A 17,003-nucleotide genomic window follows, 5' to 3' on the forward strand; every position below is an offset into this window, starting at 1 on the left:
AGGAAAACAGAGGAAACTGACCCCCTCCTAGCCACCTTAATGCCCCACACTCACAGACCACCTACTTGCAGCTATTCCAACCCAGGGAAGTTATCAAAATAGGAATTATACATGCCAGGTTTTGGAAGTGGCTTGGGCCTTTGGAATAGCATTCTCTGCAAAGGAAAGCAAGACACTTATGTGGCTGAGCAAATCCAGCTGGATAAAGGATGACCCACACCTCCCATTTTGTTCAATGTTCTGCTTCCAGAAAAAAAGAAAGAAAAAATAAATTAACTTTCTGGTTGAAGCAATTGAAATTCCCCTTACTGGCACACAGCTGAATACAATTAATATTAATTTGATTTTGTGAGTACTTACAAAATGGGATTTTTTCATTATGAAAGCTGAAAAAGCCTATTTAGTGCATCTTAATGAAGAGTGAAATATTTCATAAAGAGTCTCAATAGCAACCATGAAGGTTAAAAGGCAAGTTTATGCTCTAAGATTTTTAGCTAGGTAGTTGTCATAAGGTTCTTGTGTAATCCAACCACAAATTACTCAAGATCAATTCTCATGTAACTTTTTTTGTGTTTCTGACAGGAATATAAAAAGAGATATACCAAAGCATCGTATCAGAATACAAAATCTGTGTGGGTTTTGCTGGAAAGATCTATATGCAAGAAAAGGGATCAATGAAGCCTTTCCTTGGGGAAAATCTATTTTGCATTCTGACACAGAATCTTCCCCACGGGTATTCTTCTGTGGAGGAAGAAATCTACGAGGGAATTATTAGCCTGGAGAGACAGTAAGGATTGATGTCATCATTGTGGTAAGAATCCTGGCCCCATTGCCTTGTCTGACTAGAACATTGCCGCTCTTGGCTCTTTCTTATCAGCCATCATTATGGATAAGCCTAGGTGATCTTCGTGCTCCACACCAGCAGCCCCAAACCTTCGCTCTGTGAGGGTGGTGAGAGAAAGGTAGAAAGTGAGGGGATGCCTGTCCCAAAAATGGACACTCCCAAGCATGGGGTGGGGAAGGATGTGCTGGGCCATCAAAGGGCAAGATTTTTCACTTGCTGTGACTACCTCACTGGATGTATTTGGGCTTCAGCCTTTTTTAAAATGCTGAGATTTTGTAGCCTTACATTTTTGCAAGTTGCATCTTTTTACTCAAATTTTGTCTGCATCAACCCTCGTGAGACACCATGGGACCTTTTGCGGCTGAAAGGGGATGCAGAAATAAACTTTAACAACAACTATTCTCAAAACAAAATAAAAAAATTCCTTCCAGTAGCACCTTAAAGATCAACTAAGTTAGTTCTTGGTATGAGCTTTCGTGTGCATGCACACTTCTTCAGATGCACACAAAAGCTCATACCAAGAACTAACTTACTTGGTCTTTAAGGTGCTACTGGAAGGAATTTTTTTATTTTGTTTTGACCATGGCAGACCAACACGGCTACCTATCTGTAACAACAACTATTCTATACCAGTTGAGGTGTTGCCTCCCACATGACCACTCCACACACCTATATCCTTGGAGCTTGAACTTAGTCTGGGTGCTAGGGCTGCTGCCAAGGAGATCTCAACCTACACAAATGCAGAACGATAATTCCCTGGAAATAGGGATGCTGGAGAAATGGTCCAAATTAGCTTCAGCCTGAAAAGAGTGGAGGCTACTTCTCTGCCAAACCTGGTTGCCTCAGTTCACTGGGAAATAAGGAATCACTTCATCTCATCCAAGGAACTCACCCATTGAATGTGCCCTTTTCCACCCTTCTCAACAGTCCTGCACCCACGACTAATTCAGGGGTTGTGGGTTGGTCAGCGTAGGCTTGTGACCAGCAAACACACAGCTGACTGTCTGGCTCTTCCCTGCACAGAGGTGGGTGTTTATCTAGGATTACGTTTATAATCCTTTGTTATAGAACTTGCTCATTTTTTTATGAGTGCTTGTAGGAAATAATTAAAGCAACGCCTAACTGGCAAAACATTGGGAGCAGCAAGCTGGTGACAATGTGGTAAGTAAACTGTAGATTTTAGTGGAAAAGTAAATAAAACTGAGTAGCTGATTTTCATATTTAACTATTAAGCTGTAAGCACAGTGTTAAGTCCTTGAAGCGTTATTGATACATCTATTAACATCAAATTTGGAATTTCCAGTTTTACAACTCAAATTGTGAGTGTAAAATTTTCAGTATGAAATTTCACCACAAAATTAGATACTGCTGAGTTCTGTAGGCTTCTTTTGCTTTTGCAGCCATTAAATGTAAAATCTCATCTGCTTCCAAATTATTGCCCACTGTTTACTGATAATCAATATTTTTAGATAGGTATTTCCCTCCTATCAAATGCTGTCAAGTACTTGATAACATTGCATGCCAGCTGTCAGGCACTGTCAAATAAAAAATTCCACTGTCAATTAAGAATACTGTAAAAATTCAAAATATTGAAGTGAAATACCGAAGCATATAAAATATTCAGTGAATATTGAGCAAATATTTGAGCAGAGAATAGCTAGAGAATATTCACAGAGAAGCAATTTGATTATACTTTTTGGAACATTCTCATTGTTCTTGTTTGTTTTATTCTCCTTAAAGCTAATAGTATTAAAATACTAATATTAGTCTTACAGGAAAAGGAAGTACCAGGCTAAAATAGCACCTGTCCCATAAATTCTCCTTGGCCGGAGAGGAAAAGGAAGCTTTGTTCTACATCTCTACCCTCTCAGTATGAGCACAACTGCCTATTCCAGACTGCCATGCTGTATACTTTTCAGAGAAGAACTGGTTTAAGAACCAGCAACTGAAAAACATCACAGCGCACACTACCAGTGATAATTGATTTTTGTGTTTGCATTTACCTCCCCCCCCCCCCGAGTAATGACAAACTTCTGTCGTGGACAATTTTGCTGCTGTTTTGTTCTCATGCTGTAATTGCTCTTTTAGTTTCCAGTTCTCATTTGCACTAGGTCCCCCCCCCCTCCTTACCACCTGTGGGAATGGCTATCGCATGATCGCCTTCCCAGCATCAAAGGAATATGAAGAATTCTGCCTTGGGTGAGGTCTGCAATATCAACGATTAAAGTTCTGAAAGGCAGAAGTAGTTATTTGGAATGTCAGCACTATCTTCAAAGATAGCCACCTTCAAAGCTTGTCCCCCTGGGATGCCTGTTGGATTTTCCTGTGATAACGAAATCAGATTTAACTGCTGCGCACAACTGGGTTGTTTTGAATCCTACAGGGGCAGCGTTTCTTCCGTGGTATTCTCAGTACACGCCCCCTTCATGTTTCTGGGTATTGTGGATGGATGCTTTTCAAGACTCCAGGCTTCACTTGCAATGGTTCACAACCTTGCTGTTTTCTTAAGGCAGGCTGCTGAAATGTGTTCTGTTCACATGTTATTGTGCTAAAAGGAAAATCATAGAATCATAGAATCATAGAGTTGGAAGAGACCACAAGGGCCACCGAGTACAACATCCTGCCAAGCAGGAAACACCATCAGAGCACTCCTGACATATGGTTGTCAAGCCTCTGCTTAAAGACCTCCAAAGAAGGAGACTCCACCACACTCCTTGGCAGCAAATTCCACTGTCAAACAGCTCTTACTGTCAGGAAGTTCTTCCTAATGTTTAGGTGGAATCTTCTTTCTGGTAGTTTGGAACCATTGCTCCGTGTCCGCTTCTCTGGAGCAGCAGAAAACCTTTCTCCCTCCTCTATGTGACATCCTTTTATATATTTGAACATGGCTATCATATCACCCCTTAACCTCCTCTTCTCCATGCATTTTATTATTATCATCACCCCTGGCCTCTAAGGATGCTCACTAGATAATAGGTTAAAGGTGAGTTTTGAATAAGCCTGGTACTGAGGATAAATCTTTTGTACATAAGTCTCACTAGGCAGCTTGCTGGCAAGGCTTTCAATTACAGGAGATGTGCTACTACAATGATGGAGAATCTGAGCTGCTTGGGCTTCGGGTTTTTTGTTTTTATTTCAGACATCAAAACTAGAGGATAATTAGCATTGTTTGATTTTTTAATAAAACATGAAAGCTTAATGGAGATGTGTTAATGCCAGAATCAGTGTTTAAATGCATACTGACAGCAGCTTCAGTCCTCAAGGGTAAAGGCAGTGAAGAAGCAAAGAGATTGAGGGGAGAGATACACTTCTCTTTTTCACTTCTTCCCTACTATCACGGCCATGAAGCCAGTTTTTCCTAAATAATATCTCCAACTGATACTCTATAATGGATTCAATTTTTAAGTGTGAAATCCATTATCCCATCTTTAAAAGAATCACTGTGAGTATCTGAGTGAACAGGAAAGGATTGTGTATAAGTGTCTCTGCACCTTGGAATCATCCTGAGTTGTCATATTGTGCCAATATTGCCAAAGGCACCTGTAACGTGGCAACAGAAGGACAGTGATGCAAAAGGGCCATTGTGAGGTGCTGCAAGTTCTTGCAAAGTTCACATAGAAAGCAGGGAATTACCGCCCTACAAATTCTCCAAACACCCTGAGAAATCAATTAGACAGGTACAGTGTTGCCCTTTTCTAACACCCCCCCCCAAAAATCCATTTAGATACAGTGGTACCTCAGGTTACATACGCTTCAGGTTACATACGCTTCAGGTTAAAGACTCCACTAACCCAGAAATAGTGCTTCAGGTTAATAACTTTGCTTCAGGATGAGAACAGAAATCATGCAGCGGCAGCAGGAGGCCCCATTAGCTAAAGTGGTGCTTCAGGTTAAGAACAGTTTCAGGTTAAGTACGGACCTCCTGAACGGATTAAGTACTTAACCTGAGGTACCACTGTATTGCCTTGCAATGTTATATTGCAATTGAAATACAGTGGTGCCCCGCAAGACGAATGCCTCGCAAGACGAAAAACCCTCTAGACGAAAGGGTTTTCCGTTTTTCGAGGCGCTTCGCAAGACAAATTTCCCTATGGGCTTGCGAGTTTTTTCCCTCTCCCCCCCTTTTTTAGCCGCTAAGCCACTAATAGCTGCTTACCGCTAAGTCGCTAAGCCACTAATAGCCGCTAAGACACTAAGCCGCTAATAGTGCTTATCCGCTAATCCGCTAATAGGGATGCTTCGCAAGACGAAAAAACCGCTAGACGAAGAGACTCACGGAATGGATTATTTTCGTCTTTCGAGGCACCACTGTAGTAATAATGCTATAGTTGATACAATAATCTTATCAGTTGTTAAGGGATGGCTCTGATCATGTATTACAGAAACTTGTTTTTAACTCTGACTCACTGGTAAGTTGAGTGTATATTTCATTTTATGTAAACAGTTTACAATTAAGCAGAATACAAATTACATTAAATAAATAAAAATCCAATATAGGTCTAAAATTCTGGTTTGAGAAAATCTTACGGCAAAACTTAATAACTTTAAAAATGATAGTCATGTGCGCTCTTTACAAACAGTAAATTAAAAAGCAACAACCATGTTTTTAAAAATATATTACAGAGGTAAGCCATTTTGCCTGTTAACTTAATTCAGAAAGAATGAAACTAGTTTCAGATTAAGGATGCTTGAGGGATTAGTTCTTTGTGAATTATGATACAAACAGACCTGATTCTCCCTTCCGGGACCACGGGCCTCACACTTCTCAAAAGTTCCAATGGGGTTCTCAGTTAAAAAAAAATATTGAAATGTTTCGTAGTGTGTCTTCTGAGATACATTTGGAAATGCATTATTTGAGAGAAAACGTGTCTAGAAATGTTGGTGAGGTGTGTTCAGAAATACATGCAGTTTTTTTGGTTTTTTTTAATAAATGCACAGATTAATCCAGAGACAGAACAGAATGGATTTATTGGTAAAACATTAAAAGTAGCATGGACTGGAAAGACCCTGTTTTGCCCATCTCTAATTCAGACTGTGTTTACCAATATAAATAGAATATGACAGATTATAAAGGGATTCTTTTTTTTTTGAGGCTTCCTTTTGCTCCACTCTCTTCTGCTATATTCTCCAAGCATTTGAAGTGATGGCTGTTTTTGTCCGTGGAAGTTGGCAGATTTTCATTACACTTGCCTGTTGTTCCATTCCAGGTCACCTTTATGCATGGCAGAAACTCAAAATGAGTATGTTGGTGATTTTTTTCTAGATTGTTTTTAATGCCCAGCTCACATTGTATGTACCTGGCTTTTTATTAACTTTAATTTATGGATTAACCAGATGTGATAGATATCATGACTCTGAATTCTACACAGTATGACATGTTTTTAAAAGTGGCTAAATATATAGTTACCCCAACGGCTCTTTAATACAGCATGTCAGGTTTCATCACTGCTTCTTCTTTTTTCCTTCTTTTTTTTAAAGTTTAGGGAGAGTAATGCTAAGGGCAGCTTCTTCCACAGCAAAGACATTAAAAACAAGAAGAAAGTTTGACAGATGTTGGGATTAATTCCCTTACTAAGAGCTCTCTCACTCTCCTGCTCGCTCTCACTAACACAATGGCCATTAACTTGTAGTTCTCACTGGGCTCAGCCCTTTCTACAGAGCTTTCAAGACACATGTTCTTTTTCCCTTTTTCTTTTCTTTTTTATTGATACACCAAAAGACAAAAAACAAAAATACAAATGAAAATAGAGATAAACCCAATATTAATTACAAGATTATAAAGGAAAAAATGGTTTTTGGACTATAGACCCGACCTCCCATCTATTCTTATATCTATTCCTATCTATTCCTATTCCTATCATATCTATTACTATCTATTCTATAGGCATGGCCAACCTTTCTCATGTGGGTCTGTCTGCAAGTACTGTTCACCATGCAAGTACTGTTTGCCTTGCAGACCAAAGGCAAGTCCATATTCAGTTGGATGTGTTTAGAAGCTGCCATGTGATCAGGAACCCTCTGCATTCACAGAGTTCCCAATCTCAAGGTTTCAGTATTGAAAAATAACAAAGCTTGGTGTAGTAAAAGCCTTTTAAAAGGTAAAGGTAAAGGACCCCTGACAGTTAAGTCCAATCACGAATGACTCTGGGGTTGCGGCGCTCATCTCACTTTACTGGCCGAGGGAGCCGACATTTGTCCGCAGACAGTTTTTCCGGGTCATGTGGCCAACATGACTAAGCCGCTTCTGGTGAAAATAGAGCAGCGCACGGAAATGCTGTTTACCTTCCAGCTGGAGCAGTACCTATTTATCTACTTGCACTTTGACGTGCTTTCAAACTGCTAGGTTGGCAGGAGCTGGGACCGAGCAACAGGAGCTCATCCCATTGCAGGAATTCGAACCACCAACCTTCCGATTGGCAAGCCCAAGAGGCTCAGTGGTTTAGACCACAGCGCCACCTGCATCCCGAAAAAGCCTTTTTAAAAAGCTGTATTAATTTGCCTGCATTATAATTAAGTACAGTAAGCCTTTACCTTTTACCTTTTATATTTTAAGTAAATACTGATTTGCCCTGTATGATACTTGCCATGGAATAGTGGCGGGAAGGCCAAGTGATGAGTCAACCAGCCTAGAACTGATCCTTCAGGAGGGCATAATTCACTCACCCCTTTACATCTTGAGCTAATTCACATCAGCATACATGTTACAGACTTTGGGAGTTGGAAAGATGGCTTAAAGATATTTAAACTTCCATTGTGGGAAAGAAAGAGGCTGAGAAATACCCCACTCCAGGATATCAACATAAAGTTTCCTTGCACCAAATCAAACTCTCAATCCATCTTAATCACTGACTGACAGTAACTATATTTCACATCATCAGATTTTCCTCAAAAAATGTGCAAATGAAATTTTGCTCCGAGGTAACCCACATTTTAAACCATTTTCAGTGAAATCAGTAGTCATTCTGACAGTGTACAAAAATAAAATAAGAGACAATCAGAATAAGATATAGAAAGCCTAAGAGAATAATAGACATTATGGCAACGTTCTAACATACCTTTCTTCATCAGTGGGAGATCAGCATCATTCCAACAATTCCTGTGTACAAAAATACTGCAATAAACAAATATTTTGTCAGAAAGTGTAATTGTAAGAGTAAATAATTTCCTCCTTTTTTCATCCTGATGCAATCACCAAACGCTAAGAAGTGCTTCTTGCTCATCCTATCACACGTCATTCTTCCTCAGCAGCTAGCATTTGTTTGTTGAATTAATTGGCTTACACGGAATGAATCAATTTTCTCCCCAATATCCTCCCCGGTTTACACATGGAGATTCTGCTGTAACTACAATGTAAATTTGCTGAAAAGCCCAAAGATTTATTTTTTTCAGATAATGACTTGTCAGAGATTGTGTATATTTAAAAGGTCTGAAATGTTACATTTTTCAAATTGCTTTCAGCAAATTGCCAAAAAAGAGACATCTATAGGAGAGGAAAAAACAAATATTTGATGTAATTCCTTGTCTGTCTACTACACACACAACTCCTGGGGGTTATGCTTATGTGTCTTGGCTGTAATGTTAAAACCTTATGCTTGGCAACTTTTCTAACGGCACCTGGGTCACTCTCATCTTGGCATTCCAGGCAACATTGCAGCCATGTCAAAGTCAAAGTTTTCTACCACCCCACCCATGCGTCCACATCACTCTCCCACATCTTCATGAGCAAGGGGCTTTATTACATGGTTCACCAGTTAGGGCCCCTTTTGGACAGAGAAAACTCAGGTCATCTCTAGGTATTGCATTGGTGATTCCTACTCCATTGCACCTGAAGACAGCAGGTTAGCCAAGAGGTGCAGGACACATTGTGTGGTACACACAGACCTGTCCTCCAGCACCTCACCCTCGTTCTGCACCCACAGTATCCACTGCTTGAGGCAGCTGCCTCACTCTGCCCAATGGTAGGGCCAGCTCTGAACTCCTATCCAACAGCATAAATAACTGGATATTTATTTTAATATGTATACAAGCACAATAGAATCTTTAAAAATGCTGCCAAATTCAAGTAAATGTGAGTTTGGTTGAGAAAATATTAGTTTGTGCAGGGTCCAGACTACCCTATGCGTAAGCACAATGCACTTCCCACCCACAGCATCCTAAGCCTCTCAGAAGCCCCCTGCTCCCCCGGAGTGGATTTTCAGGGTAGCAAGAGGCTACATTTGGGAGGCAGAGGTTGAGAAAAAATTCCGTGGATTCAAACCAATTTTTTTTAAAGCACACACACTTTTTAGAAGTTGAAGAATCAGAAATATAATTGCTTTTAAAGGAGGACGCAACTTAATTTGCATATTGTATGTGGAATTAACTAGAATTCCATTCCGTACACTAGTCTGAAGGCCTTTGAGGAAATCAAAACAAGGGAATTTGTGTTGTGCTATAAGTAATTCATGGCATTCAAATTTGCTAGCAACTATGAAAAATATATTTAATAATCAGCATTTCTTATCTGCTAGGGTTTTTCCTTCTCTGGAGAGGGGACTTGGAGACCTTTAGAGAACTAACCATCCTCTTTTTCTTCCATATTAATTAAAACTTTTCAGAAGTTTTGACTCTAACTTGGTCTTTTTATCCCTTCGCCACTCCCCCCACCCCCAGTTGTGAGTTACTTGTGGTTGCTGGCATGAAGGTACATTTTGTTTAACAAACATCTACGAAACATTGCTAAGAGAAATGACAAACATGGAGAGAAGCAGATGAGGGAAGAGGGCAGGGAGAAGGGGTCTCGCTAGGCTAAATCTGTCTTCTCCCAGGGATATCCATGAGGTCAAATGAAGTGTGGAGCAACTTCCTGGGGGAAAACAAAAAGGCTGAACAACAGAACTGGATGTCCATAGAGGAAAGGGACCTGGTGGACTACAATTAAAAGGTAGCTAGAGGAGGGAGAGGGACATGGGTGGCGCTGTGGTCTAAACCACTGAGCCTAGGACTTGTCCATCGGAAGGTCAGCGGTTCAAATCCCCGTGACGGGGTGAGCTCCCGTTGCTCAGTCCCTGCTCCTGCCCACCTAGCAGTTTGAAAGCACGTCAAAGTGCAAGTAGATAAATAGGTACCGCTCCAGCTGGAAGGCAAACAGCATTTCCGTGCGCTGCTCTGGTTTCGCCAGAAGCAGCTTAGTCATGCTGGCCACATGATACAGAAGCTGTGCGCCGGCTCCCTTGGCCAATAAAGCGAGATAAGCACCGCAACCCCAGAGTCGTTTGCGACTGGACTTAACTGTCAGGGGTCCCTTTACCTTTACCTTTTTAGAGGAGGGAGAAAGCTGGTCTGAAGGGCATTGGTCACCTTGGATACTTGATTGTTAGCAGGCATAGAAAGACAGGTTTCTTCCTGCAAAGTTTCAGGGTTGTCACGAGGGAGTCTTGGGCCAGTCAGAGCCAACAGCCTGGTCCCGGAGGTGTTCCTTGTGGGAAGAGGTAGGAGTGCTGCCTAAAACTGCAAACTGATGCTCAGTCTAATCACCAGGGGAAGATTCTCCAGGATGGAGGTGTCGCCTGGTACTCAATATGGCAAAGCTCCTAGTGACTCATTAGGAAACCACATGCATTTCTTTACGATGCTCCTGGCTCCAGCCCATGCCTAGGGAGGTGAGCCAGCTTAAGCCACTGTTTCCATCCTTTGCTACTTTGCACCTGGGCACCATGAGAACTGTACCAAGCACAGCCAAAGCAGTCACATAGTTCCAGGGCATGCGCAGAGTTAAGCTGAAATAAGCTTCAAGGTAACAGCATGGCCACTTTCCTTCAAAATAAAAGAGACCACCTGAAGCAGAAACACGTTCAACGTAAAGTGTCCTTTGGCTCAGCTATTTAGGAGAAGAAAGGAGAGGAGTGGGGTGTTTTTTCACTCCATTCCCACGCAACCATTTCCTCTTCAGACAGTCACATTAAACATTATCCTTTTTAAAGATATCTCCACCAATATTCTGCTTGGGTTTTAACTAACTATGAATCGATTCTAAGATGCATGTACATGTGTTTGTGGGGGGTTGGTTTCTGGAGTAAAAAAGAAATTATAAAAGCAGAGATTCTGGTACACATATGTAGGAAAAAGGAGTCTCATCGGATGGGTCAGTTGATCATCATCATAACCCATGTACTGAGACTGTGTAGCTTCAATCTTGTTTTTGTATTAATGAATGAAGATACAATGCCGAGGGATGGGGAAGGCCAAGGATGAATGAGAAAAGTCTTGGAATACCAACAGTGTTATATATTTGTCAGATTCCATAATATCAAAGAGAACAGCATTCTTTTATTATAGATAAAGCAAGAAAGAGTATAAAGGGAATATTATTTCTCTTTAACATGAATAGTCTGTAGGAACAGCCATTAAGTATAAGAATGATTAGTTATATCAAGGCAGTTATCTGTTCTACATCTCAGTTTCAAATCTTTAATTCATATGTACCATATTTTTCGCCCTATAGGTCGCACTTTTTCCCCTCCAAAAATGAAGGGGAAATGCGTGTGCGTCCTATGGGGCGAATGCAGGCTTTCGCTGAAGCCTGGAGAGCGAGAGGGGTCGGTGCGCACCGACCCCTCTCGCTCTCCAGGCTTCAGGAGAGCCGCAGCGCCAGTCCCACAAGGTCGGGGGACAGCGGGGAGGCGGAACGCCGCCATCCCGCTGTCTCCCGATGTGGTTTGGAGGCTGACGGCGGGGAGACGCGTGCTTCTCCCGGCCGCCAGCCCCGCAAGCTCCGGGGACAGCTGGGAGGCGCAGCACATCCTCCCGCTGTCCCCGGACCTGATCTGCAGGCGGGCGGCGGGGAGAAGAGCGCTTCTCCCCGCTGCCTGCCCCGCAAGCTCCAGGGACAGTTGGGAGGCGCAGCGCGTCCTCCCGCTGTCCCCAGACCTGGTCTGCAGGCGGGCTGCGGGGAGAAGAGCGCTTCTCCCCGCTGCCGGCCTCACAAGCGCCTGGGGGGGAAATAATATTTTTTCTTTATTTCCCCCCCAAAAAAACTTGGTGCGTCCTATGGGCCGGTGCGTCCTATGGGGCGAAAAATATGGTATATGCTTATATATAAAGTAAGGTAAAGGTAAAGGTACCCCTGCCCGTACGGGCCAGTCTTGACAGACTCTGGGGTTGTGCGCCCATCTCACTTAAGAGGCCAGGGGCCAGCGCTGTCCGGAGACACTTCCGGGTCACGTGGCCAGCGTGACATCGCTGCTCTGGCGAGCCAGAGCCGCACACGGAAACGCCGTTTACCTTCCCGCTGGTAAGCGGTCCCTATTTATCTACTTGCACCCGGAGGTGCTTTCGAACTGCTAGGTTGGCAGGCGCTGGGACCGAGCAGCGGGAGCGCACCCCGCCGCAGGGATTCGAACCGCCGACCTTTCGATCGGCAAGCCCTAGGCGCTGAGGCTTTAACCCACAGCGCCACCTGCGTCCCATGCTTATATATAAATGGTCATGTAAAAAGAGAGGGAACATATGCTAGATCCCCCCCCCCAAAAAAAAAGTTCCTCTAATGTTCGGTGCAGAAACTTGAAAGAAATAATTGCCTTTTAAGGTAGGGAATTAATTTTCATATTGTTTGATATTAAAAAATAAGTCAACCACCAGTCATACCAAAAATTAAACAAAGTTTGCAAAAAAAAAAAATAATAATAATCATGGCACAGATCAAACATCTTTATATTTTATCACTTCAGCAACTGACAGTGTGCTCTACGATAAATGTAGTGTTTTTACAGCAGGGACTTCATTTAAATACCAGATGATGGGAGAGGAACCTCTTGAACAGTGGGCTGTATGTTGCTGTCTCAGGATTAGTTCAGTTCTCTGGATCCCTTCACAGCTGTCTATCATAGCATAGCTGGGAGCTGTTGTTGTTAAAATTTGTACACCGCCATCCAAAGATCTGAGGGTTGCTCACAGCATAAAAATACAGAATAAAACCACAAGTACATAATAAAAACATGAACAAAGCAAAATAATAGGCCCCTCCCCACAGACAAATTTAAAAAGACATAGACTGATAATTAGTCCAAGGCCAGGTTGCCGAAGAATGTTTTCACCTGGTGCCTAAAATGCATAATGAAGGTGCTAGACAAGCCTCCCTGGGGAGAGCATTCTGTAGACGGGGAGCCACTGCAGAGAAGGCCCTGCTCTCGTGTTGCCACCCTCCAAACCTCTCAAGAAGGGCCTCATGAAGAAGGGCCTCAGAAGATGATCTCAGGGTCCGGGTAGATTCATATGGAAAGAGGTGGTCCTTGAGGTACTGCGGTCCTGAGTCATTAAGTCTTGGGACTGAAAAGCTACACTTTCTTCTGCTCAGTGTTTCTTGCTTAGCAGCTTGTGGGGATCTCAGTGGGGAGGGGAAAGGCTGTATGCCTTAAGAACATAAGAAGGGCCTTCTGGAACAGGCCAGTGGCCCTTCTAGTCCAGCATCCTATTTTCTCAGTGAGCAACCAGATGCCTGTGAGAAACCCCAAAATGGGGACCTGTGCACAACTTGGGATTCCTAGCAACTGGCATTTAGCCTCATACTGCCTACAGCAGTGGAGGTTTGACCTTTCAGCCTTCATTACCATTGCAATGGAGGGAAAACCCTACCTTTCCATTAGTTTTGGAAGATGTGTACTCACAGCTCCTTTGTCTGCATGGAGATCTGCAGTAGGATGTAAGAAAAACTAACTGTGTGAAGATTGGGCATTGCAAATATGCAAAAATTCATCCATGCAGTTTGCAAATTTCATGCATGTAATGTACAGGATGCAATTGCACTTGAGCCTTTGTAGGGCAAGTTTTGTAGGTCACCTGTACAATCAGTGACATTATTTGCATTTCTCTGCTTGGGTTATTTTGGGCCCTTTAGGCTGTTGCACATTCAGGACTGAGTGTGGAGGGAAATGTATTATTATTATAAAATAATCCAGAGCAAGGCAGTAATCCATGAAGGATCACTGTCTTGCTGTGGCGAAGGGGCTTGAATAACTCAGAAAAGCTATGAACTATGCCGAGCAGGGCACCGAAGATGGACAGCTCATAGTGAAGAGTTTGACCAAACGTGATCCACCTGGAGGAGGAACCGGCAAGGCTCTCCAGTATCCCTGCCAAGAAAACTCCATGGACAAAGACAACATGCGTATAAAAGTTATGATGCTGGAAGATGAGCCCCTCAGGTTGGAAGGCATCCAACATGCTACTGAGGAAGAGCGGAGGACAAGTACAAGTAGATCCAGAGCTGATGAAGCAGCTGGGCCAAAGCCGAAAGGACGCTCAGTTGCGGATATGCATGGAAGTGAAAGGAAAGTCCAATGCTGTAAAGAAAAATATTGCACAGGAACCTGGAATGTAAGAGCCATGAACCTGGGTAAGTTGGATGTGGTCAAAAATGAGATGGCAAGAATAAATATTCACATCCTGGGCATCAGTGAACTAAAATGGACGGGAATGGGCGAATTCAGTTCGGATGACCATCGTATCTTCTACTGTGGGCAAGAATCCCGCAAAAGAAATGGAGTGGCCCTCATAGTCAACAAAAGAGTGGTGAAAGCTGTACTGGGATGCAATCTCAAAAATGATAGCATGATCTCGATACGAATCCAAGACAGACCTTTTAACATCACAGTAATCCAAGTTTATGCACCAACTACTGGTGCTGAAGAAACTGAAATTGACCAATTCTATGAAGACTTACAACACCTTATAGAAGTGACACCAAAGAAGGATGTTCTTCTCATTATAGGGGATTGGAATGCTAAAGTAGGGAATCAAGAGATAAAAGGAACAACTGGCAAGTTTGGCCTTGGAGATCAAAACGAAGCAGGGCAAAGGCTAATAGAGTTCTGCCAAGAGAACAAGCTGGTCATCACAAACACGCTTTTCCAACAACACAAGAGACGACTCTACACATGGACATCACCAGATGGGCAGCATCGAAATCAGATTGATTATATTCTCTGCAGCCAAAGATGGAGAAGCTCTATACAGTCAGCAAAAACAAGACCTGGAGCTGACTGTGGCTCAGATCATCAGCTTCTTATAGCAAAATTCAAGCTTAAACTGAAGAAAGTAGGAAAAACCACTGGGCTGGTAAGATACAATCTAAATCAAATCCCTTATGAATACACAGTGGAAGTGAGGAACAGGTTTAAGGATTTAGATTTGCTGGACAGAGTGCCTGAAGAACTATGGATGGAGGCTCGTAACATTATACAGGAGGCAGCAACTAAAACCATCCCAATGAAAAAGAAATGCAAGAAAGCAAAGTGGCTGTCCAACGAGGCATTACAAATAGCGGGGGAGAGAAGGCAAGCAAAATGTGAGAGAGATAGTGAAAGATACAGGAAATTGAATGCAGATTTCCAAAAAATAGCAAGGAGAAACAAGAAGGCCTTCGTAAATGAGCAATACAAAGAAATAGAGGGAAACAATAGAATAGGAAAAACCAAAGATCTGTTCAAGAAAATTGGAGATATGAAAGGAACATTTCATACAAAGATTACCATAATAAAGGACAAAAGTGGAAAGGACCTAACAGAAGCAGAAGACATCAAGAAGAGGTGGCAAGAATACACAGAGGAACTATACCAGAAAGATATGGCTGTCTCGTACACCCCAGGTAGTGTGGTTGCTGACCTTGAGCCAGACATCCTGTAGACTGAAGTCAAATGGGCCTGAGAAAGCACTGCAAATAACAAGGCCAGTGGAAGCTGAACTATTTACAATTTTAAAAGACGACACTGTTAAGGTGCTACACTCAATATGCCAGCAAGTTTGGAAAACTCAGCAGTGGCCAGAGGATTGGAGAAGATCAGTCTACAAAGATCTCAAAGATCAGTCTACAAAGATCTCAAAGATCAGTCTACAAAGATCTCTGGGCACTTCCGGGTTAGCGCGATCTGGTTAATGGCGGATTCCCTCCGAGCTCCGGAGGGAATCGGCTCCGCTGGAGAAGGGTTCTACCGCGACGGCGACGCGGGGACCCTCAGAAACCGCAGGCGCGGAAGCCTGCGGACTTGGTGACTCGGCGGGCACCTAAAGCGCCCCCCCGACCCATGAAGAGCCTTTTTAAAGGCTGCGGAGAGGGTACGGGGAGCGGCGTGGTGCTGTGAGTGGACCGCTACTGCAGTGGAGCGAAGCCACGAGCCATGGCCGGAGACCGCTGACTTTCTTCCCTGAAATTTGGACTTTAATTAATCCGTGAGTAGAATGGAATTTGGACTTTAAAATTTTTATCCTTGAATTCGGTACGATCGGTGGATGTGCTAAAGGGAAGTCCGCACCCCCCTGCTTACAGAAGATTTAAAGCAAGGATCGGAGAACTAAGGTGGAGAGTTTTTTCTTTTTGGTGTTTTTTAAAAGATAATATCTTCATGAATTTGACACAAGAAGATTTGTGCTGGAGAGTAAGACTGGAATTTTAGAAGTTTTTGTTTAAACCCCCCCAGACCCGGGAGTGTCCTGTATGTGAGCTGGAGAAAAAGGAACAAGGAGTTTGACAGCTGTCAAAGGAGCTGTCAAATGGGCAGTGAAAGTTAAAAATCTTATTATTTAACACCTTTCTGGACTAAATTTGTTATATTTGAATTAAAATGGTTGGGAACAAAGCAGTGAAATAACAAAATAACGGACTGTTGGGAAAAGACTATTAAGTAACCAGAATCCCCCTAGGGGAAACATTGAAACACTACAATGGCTGCAGATGGAAAATTACAGGCAGAGATAGAAAGAATGTTTTTTCTTGTGGGAAAGTTGCAGGAACAGACTACGGCTATGAGTAAACAACTTATAACCTTGAACTCTAAAATAAGTGACTCTGCTGAATGCACAATGGACTTGACCGGGAAAAAATCTGCAGCTGAATTAGAAGAGATAACTTCGGAACAGGAGGAGAGGGAACAAGGGCCAGTACAGATGGAGAGTACCAACCACAAGCCTACATTGTCAGAACACAAAGAAGAAGACCTTTGGATTACAAACCTGCGAGAGATGCGAAAGAGGAGGGAGGAAGCCCCTGGAACACTTGGAATATTTGAATTTAAAAGAAATAAGAAATATGATTGGGGCTTCCTCTTTGAGCACGGATTGGCTGACCTTTCGCAGCAGCTGGTGTCAAGTACTTTGGATGGAAGAAAATCTGATGAGACTGAGCTAG

At 42.8% G+C, this 17,003-nt stretch overlaps 2 long non-coding RNA genes across 2 annotated transcripts in view; both read right to left on the bottom strand.

The window, feature by feature from the left end:
- Nucleotides 1-17,003, bottom strand: part of LOC307220361 — a 108,552-nt gene that overhangs the window by 31,369 nt on the left and 60,180 nt on the right. The gene's annotated exons all lie outside the window — the stretch shown is intronic.
- LOC307221471 lies at nucleotides 14,608-15,209 on the bottom strand. Its single transcript, XR_013841421.1, has 2 exons — nucleotides 14,910-15,209; nucleotides 14,608-14,680 (listed from the first exon to the last, which is right to left on the bottom strand). It is a non-coding gene; the product is annotated as an uncharacterized lncRNA (long non-coding RNA).

The sequence above is a fragment of the Podarcis cretensis genome, assembly GCF_951804945.1.
Source record: "Podarcis cretensis genome assembly, chromosome: 1".
In the NCBI taxonomy this organism is placed as follows: Eukaryota; Metazoa; Chordata; class Lepidosauria; order Squamata; family Lacertidae; genus Podarcis; species Podarcis cretensis.